Consider the following 7,447-nt stretch of genomic DNA (forward strand, 5'->3'; position numbering starts at 1 on the left):
GTTCATGTGTATCTACATACATTATCTGTTTAAGGTTTTGCGTTACAGCTCTGGTTACATAAAGTTCTGTTACGTGATTTGCCAGAGTGCAGGTGGCTGTGCCTGCTGTCGTGATGTGCTGTCCAGGTCTCTCGGCTGTTTTGCTGGCTCTGCCACCTGTGCATCGCTTGCAGCCACACCACCACAGGGGCCACTGTCCTCTTGGTCACCAGGAGTCAGTCTTGCTCAGAACTGTCTGGTAAAATAGACATTGGCTTTTGCACACTGTATTCAAGATGTCTGCAGTTGCGCTGTGTGTACCCAAGAAATTCTACGGTGTCACTGTAATTCTTAGACTCGGCGTCAGCCCGTGGTGTGCTTTCTCCAAGGTGGCGCCTTCTGCCAGAACTTCCCGGTCATGGAAACACTGGCTCTCTTATTAATTTGCTCACTGCGTGTCTCTGTCTCAGCCATGGATGCTGGACTCTGTTCTTCGAGTGTGTCTGATGTCTGCCGTGAGCTTTGTAAGCACCATTTGTTAAAGTGCAGTGTTTTAGGGCAAGGACCACAGAATGGACAGGATTAGAGGTGGTCACGGAGGACACTAGACAAACTGAGCCCCAGAGCTACACTTTCTACGCCTCTGATGTTGCTTGCATTTGGCAAGAAGCATATTGCTATGGTTTGTGCCAGGATGTCCCCCAAGCCCCTGAAGTCCTGGGCGGTGGGCTCTGTGGAGGAGGCTGAATCTAGAGTTTGTGATTGGTTCACGCTCCAGCGCTGGGCTTAAGGGTGTGAGTGCTGTACCCACCGGAGGTCAGGCAGCTGCATGCAGCAGGAGGGGAGGAAAGAGGCTTGTCCTCCTGCCCGCCCCTACTGCTTTTGCTACCTTCCGTCTCCGCTGTGAACTGTTTCTCCTGAGGCCACGCTGCCCTAGAGCCCGCCTGAGCTGAAACCTCTATAAACTGAGCTGAATAAACATTTCCCATTTTAACTTTGGGCATCAGGTATTTTGTTTCAGCAATGACAAAAGTAACTAAGACTATGTATGTATGTGTGTATGTATGTATGTATGTATTTACTGAGATAGGGTCTCACTGTGTAGTGCAGACTGAACTATGGGATCCCGCCGTGCCAGCTTACAGGGCTTCTTGCAATGACTGTGTTCCTCTGTCCTACTTCGGGGGACCAAACCTGTGCTATTCCTGCGGTGCTGTCTGTTACCTGTCCCCTGTTACTGCCGAGCTGGGGGAGGGGAGGAATTCACAGTGGGGACAGGGGTGCCGAGGCAGCAGTCCTAGTCTTCCCGAGCCTCCCCCGCCAGCCCAGGGCAGGTGATGCGCCTGTGCACACTGCGTCCTGCGGGGCATTAGTTGGCTTCTCCCCGCCACCAGCTTCCCCCCCCCCCCCACGAGTCCTGGGCCTCACTTGTGCCACATGCACTGGCCTACTTGTGGGCGGGAGATGGGGCCAGGGAAGCTGGAAACTGTGAAGAGAGTGAAGTTTCAGCAAGCAAGAGCATTTTGGGGAAGTAAACTTTGGGTGGCTGATTACCCAAAGGCTAACCTGACATGCTGGAGCAGTGGCAGCCCCAGGGAGCCCATAAGGAAACCTGCTGAGGAAATGCTGCAGACTCAGGAATCCACCTATCCCAGTGACTGGCTGGATGACCCAGGGCATGAAATACTCTTTTGAATGCAGAGTGGAGAGCAGGTTGTGTTAGGTCTTTAGAAAGCTCACGGTAGCTGCTGAGGGTCTGGACAGAAGGTCCTGGTCTTGGATACTGCATGCATAGAATGGACAGTAGCCAGAACTGCATAGAGACAGAGCTCTGTCCCATAGCCTGCTGACCATGCCACACAGGACACCTGCCCACTACCCATGGGGACCAGCCTGCAGGAGGCCAGAGCACTTTTATCTTTTCCTTTTGCTGAGACAGGGTCTTCCTATGTAGTGTAGGCTGGCCTTGAATTCACTATGTAGCCCAGGATGGCCTCAGACTTACAGGGATCTTCCTGCCTGAGCCTTTTGAGCCTCGAAGATCTGAGAGAGCTGTTGTTTCCTGCTTCTCAGCTTCAGCTGCTCAGCCTGAACAAGCAGTCAGGAAATGCTTGGCCCTATGAGGAGCAGGGCTCCGAGGGCCTCAGGACTGGCCTGCCACAGAAGATGTCACTTGGGGAGGGCTTGGCCCTGGGAACTGGGGAGGGGAGGAGGGGCTCAGGACCCAGAGGCCAGGCCAAGTGTGGGGTGAGCAGGACTTCCGGAGCCAACAGGGTAGAGATTCGAGGGCTGAAGACAGGCTGGGCTTCCCAGCTGGTCCCAAGCAGAATCCTGCCTGACAACCTCTATGTCCCTTCCCAGATGCGCTCTGGCTGGGGGCTGTATCCGTACCCGTGTCTGACCTGGTCCACATTTGCAGTTGTGAGGCTGCTGCCCCTGGCCTCTCCCAAGTGCCTTCCTTGCTCTGGGTGGGGGAGACTGAGTCACGTGACCAGCCCCTGGCAGGCATGACACAGTTACCTCCCCTGGCAAAGGAGCTCCGAAGCCCTGACTCAGGTGACAGCATTTGTGCCTGTGATGGGCAGACCTTTGCTTTCCCCACTTCAGGGGCTGAGCCCCATGTGATGGTGCTGGGGAGGCTGGGGTGCAGAGGGTGACCCCAGCAAAACGGAGAATGCCTGGGGTTAGTGCCCCAGTGAAGGGACCTATCCAATATTAGAGCGAAAGGGAAGAATAAGTCCTGGTGTTTTACTGCATGGCAGGGTCTATCGAGTTAACAATCACGGGGTGTTCCTATCAAAATAGAAAACAGGATTTTATACAGAAACAATGAAGGTTTAGGGTGACGGGCATGCAGATGAGCCACACGCAGTCACTGCACAATGTGTAGTACGTCATAGCTCACACCGTACCCTATAAATGTGTACAGCTGTTATGTGCCCGTCACAAGTAATAGGGATTATTTGGGGACCTCGGCGAGCTCTCTGTTCCTCCCTTGAAAGCTCTCTGCCTCCCCAGAACCTGCCTGGGCTCTCATTCTGGACTTCTTGGCTTCAGATCCAAGAAGCATCCCAGATTCCTGCCGCTTATGACTGCTTTGTCACGTGCAGCTGGTACTGGCTGAGCCCGAACTGACAGCCCTGTGTGAATTTCAATCCTTGCTTCTAGGGGCAGATTTGCTGCATCATGCAGAATGTTTGTGTTAGAAAAAGCATTTGAAAGTCTGCCGAGAAAATTCTGGAAGTGGAGCCAGGCCAGCAGCATGTTCTGACCTGCGGAGCCAAGAACAAACAAGATTCATGATCACTATCAGCGCTTTACGGGATGTGACTGTCCTGGAGACTTGGCTGGGCGCTGGGTCCTCTTGGTTTATGTTTGCTTAGCAACCCTGCCTCTTGTAGAGGGAGTGAGAAGAAATGTTCCCTGCTCCTGTCCCATGAGTGTCAGTGGTATTCGTGCCACAGCTTGTGCCAGCTTGGTGGCTCAGAAGCCCCAGGCAACATGATGCAGACCTTGGGGCGAGTCATCGGCTGCCCACACCAAATCCCTTGAAGATCCATGTCCACATGCAGGCAGAGGAGGTGCCAGGACACATCCTGAGCTGTCGTGGGGACCTCTCTATGGGTTTCACGCTTCTTCCAGGAACCACATCCTGGGGGCCGAGGCCAGGACTACCTAGGGACAGGTGTGCAGACAGAATGAAGAGCCACTGGAGCAGGCCCTAGTGTTTTGCAAGCTCAGACCTGGGATCCCCTGAGTGCTCTGAGGAGCCCAAGGGTCACACACTGAGGCTCAACGGTAGCCAAGGCCCAGCCTCATGCAATCTCGGCACCACCTCAGCGGTATTGACTGGCCCTGGTGAGTCACCCTGGGTTGTGTCACTCAGTCATTTTCCTCCTGCCTGAGCAGAGACCCACACAACAGAGAAGGTGTGAGGTGCACTCCTGCCTAGAGGCAACCCCCAGGCCCAGCCCCATTGTCCGTGTCTCCTGGGGGTATGGATGCTGTGGGGCAGGGGTGCCAGCCAGCCTGAGGAACAGTGGGCAGCGCTCCCCCAGCTCTGGAATCCGGGGACTGAGCACCTGCATTTCTCAGAGCCAGGGCTCTGCCTCTGTGTCCTCTCCCAGGATTTCCTGCTTCCTGCCTCTGCAGGCCTGGGTCTCCACTTTCTCTACCCAGGGCACCCAATTTCTCCGCACACTGGGCTTTTTACTTGGGGATGGGGCCTTACTAGGTGGCTAAGTTGCCTAGGATGGGCTGAAACGGGTCAAGCCCAAGCAGGATGGATGCACTGATCCTTGGCCTCAGCCTCCTAGGACACTGAGCTACAAGCAGGCTTCAAGTGTTCTGCTTAAATAAGACATGCAGCCTGCCCTGTGCACATCCCTGAGCTCTGAGCCCTTCCTGATGGGTGTAGAATAAATGATCTCTTCTAGGTGGGATTCAGGTCCTGACCACCTCCTACCTCTCCTCCGGAGGTGTCCCTTTGTCACTGTCATGGGCCAATGCAGTAGCTCCGGCCATGCTGGGTGTAGCAGGACATCATCATCACCACCTGGAATGCCATTTTGGGCAGGAGTTTAAGTGCCGGATGTGATGCCCTCGCAGCTCCCTTCGCTCCAGCTGCCAAGCCTGCTACACCCAGGGGCTGAGCCTGCCTGAGATTGCTGAGGACGCCTACACACCTGACTTCTGTCCACGGGCCAGAGCGAACAAAGTAGCGTGGGGTCACTTGTGCCAAGCCCTCACCAAGAGAAAATGGGTGACAAACCGAGACAGAGGCCGGGAGGGAGGGGATCTTCCACAGCAGGGCCAGCCACAGGCACTGTTACACAAGATGCTGCCAGACTGCAGCTTCGCAGGGCCACTGCCACCCACATGGGAAATACTGCAGGCTCTCACAGAGGCCAGCCCTGGCACGGGTCTGGAGCTGGGGGCATTTTTTTTTTTTTTCCAGTGAATCGGGGATTGAACTCAGGCCCTTGTGCTTGCCAGGTAAATGCTTATTCTACTGAGCCATGTGCCCAGCCTGGGGGCATCTTTCACATGGACACAACCAGTGCCCTCTGTTCTCCCTTACACATGTCTTCTCGCTGCAGCCTCCTGGAGCACACACAGTTTGCCTGGGTTCCCACTCGACGCCCATTCCTGAAGCAGCCCGTTCCCTCCGGGTTTGCTCTTTAGGTCCTGCCAGGTGCAGCTGGGGTGCAGTGGCACCTGCCTGAGCCAGCCCTGGGGGTGCGGGGAGGTTTCGGAGGACTGCATGGGAGGGCGCGTGGGTCTTGAGTGCTGCATTGGACCTGGATGTGTGGGGAGCAGCAGTAGACACTGACACAGGATGTGGCAGTAGGGGGACAGTGTCCCAAAGTCCCTGAAGTCCTCATCCCGTCCTAGCATGTGTCTTGGAAACTCTGGGTGTTGTGGAGGAAGGAAAAGGCAGGAGCAGAACAAGGCCCTTCTGTGATGAAGACTGCATTTTCTCTCAGTGAGCAGCACAGGGACATCTCTCCTGGGAGTCTCGAAAGTTCCTGCGGGCTCCGCCTCTATTTTCTGGACAACCTGAACCTTTGATGAGAAAGCAATGGGGCTATTCCAGTCTATGACACAAACTGCTTTTGGGTGTGTGTGTGTGTGTGTGTGTGTGTGTGTGACCTCCCAATAGCTGGGACCTCAGCCTTGTGCCACTGGGTCCACCAGAGCCACTTGGCAGGCTTCTGCCTAGGATGGAGACACATGTGCTGCCAGGGCCAGAAAGAATCTAGGACTTGTGGCAGGTTAAGTGGTGGAGTCCGAAACCGGCTGCATCCTGCTCCTGCAAGCTGGGAGCACCTTACTCCCTACGGTGGCCCAAGGGGCTCCGCAGATGGGCTCAGGTTTGGAGATGACAGGGGAGCATCTGGGTTATCTGGTGGAGCCCTGTCACTAGGGACCCTGGGGAGGCAGCAAGCAGGGAGGGTCACTAGGGACCCTTGCAGGAAGAGAAAACCTCTAGGAACTAGGGAACGCCTGAGGAGCTAGAGGTCCCCAGGAGGGGTCAGCATCATCCAGGACAGGACCTCATCCACCGGACACCCCGGTTGGCTTCTGCCCTTCTTGACAGCCAGGTGCTGCAATGGGCCACTGGCTGGGGTGATTGGCATAGGGTCTGGCTAGGCAGCTGGGGCATTCCCTGAGCTCACTATATAGCGCATGCTGGCCTCAAACTCATGACAGTTCCGCCTTGCCCTCCTGAGTAGCTGGAGTGCAGGCCTGCACCACCACACCGGGCCTAAAGCACAGATTTATTTCTGTTACTGCCCACTGGATGAAGAATTCTCAATTTTCATTGAGAGGGAGGTCTTACTGCTAAAGTTATCCTAAAGGCTTGATGACCGCCTATTCTCACATCAGAATAAGCATGTGTGAACTTGTAGGGAAAATGCACCAGGACACTTGGGGGCTGCAGCTGGCCCTTAAACTGAGGACAAAATAGGAGAGTGGCCAAGCGGGCCTCCTCTCTCCACACTTGGATAGAGAGGCCTCCTGGGCACTCAGAAACAAAGACTCATCGCTCCAGTCTGCAAGAAGCATCCTGGTGGCCTCCACCCCAAGCCTTGGAGGACCATGAGATGCGGCAGAACATTCTTTGCCCATTTGCTCCCCTCTTCACAGCCCAGAGAAGTCTAGCCGCTTGGCCTGGGGAAGCAGGGCCAAGGAGTGAGGAGCAGTACCAGCTTGGGGACTCACTCATGGGCGGCTCTGGGGCTGGAGTGACTGAGAGGACCGTGGCAGCCTCCCTGGGGCTCTGTGATGGAGTGCTGGCGCGGAACAGTGGGATCATGCAAATTCCTTGTTCCAGATCACAAGACCTGGGTGGTTCCCCCGCAGTGTGGCTGGGGCAGATGGTGTGGTGCTGCTTCCCCTCGGGGCCTGGTTAACCCCCGGCTGCCTGTGTCATCTGTGGCTCGGATCCCAGCACAGTCTGGTCCCCGGGAGCGTTGTGCCTGCTCAACCACAGAGCGGGCAGAAGTCCTCTGCTGCCAGGCCTGCATCTGAGACTAGGGAGGTTTCCAGGGCGCCTCCTTACCCCTAACCTTCGAACTTACCTGGCTCTGCCCAGAACTGCCAGCCCATCCTATGGCGCAAAAGCGTGTCCTCCACTGGTTCTCAGAGCAAAATAATGTGGGTTAGGGTAACACTTACCCTGTACCTCACAAGCTTTATGTTGGGGTGCTCACAGCTTCTAAACACAATGTCTATCATGAACTCAGGTGCACCATGAAGCTGGTATGGCCAGTTCACCTGCAGACCCCTGGAAATGCCTGGACCCCCATTGGCTCTTTTAAAACCTGTGGGTGGATTCTAGTCCGTCCTTCCTGCCTGCCTGCCTGCCTGCCTGCCTGCCTTCCTTCCTTCCTTCCTTCCTTCCTTCCTTCCTTCCTTCCTTCCTTCCCTCCCTCCCTCCCTCCCTCCCTTCTTCCTTCCTTCC

Source organism: Octodon degus, unplaced genomic scaffold (genome assembly GCF_000260255.1).
Source record: "Octodon degus isolate 3935 unplaced genomic scaffold, OctDeg1.0 scaffold00052, whole genome shotgun sequence".
In the NCBI taxonomy this organism is placed as follows: Eukaryota; Metazoa; Chordata; class Mammalia; order Rodentia; family Octodontidae; genus Octodon; species Octodon degus.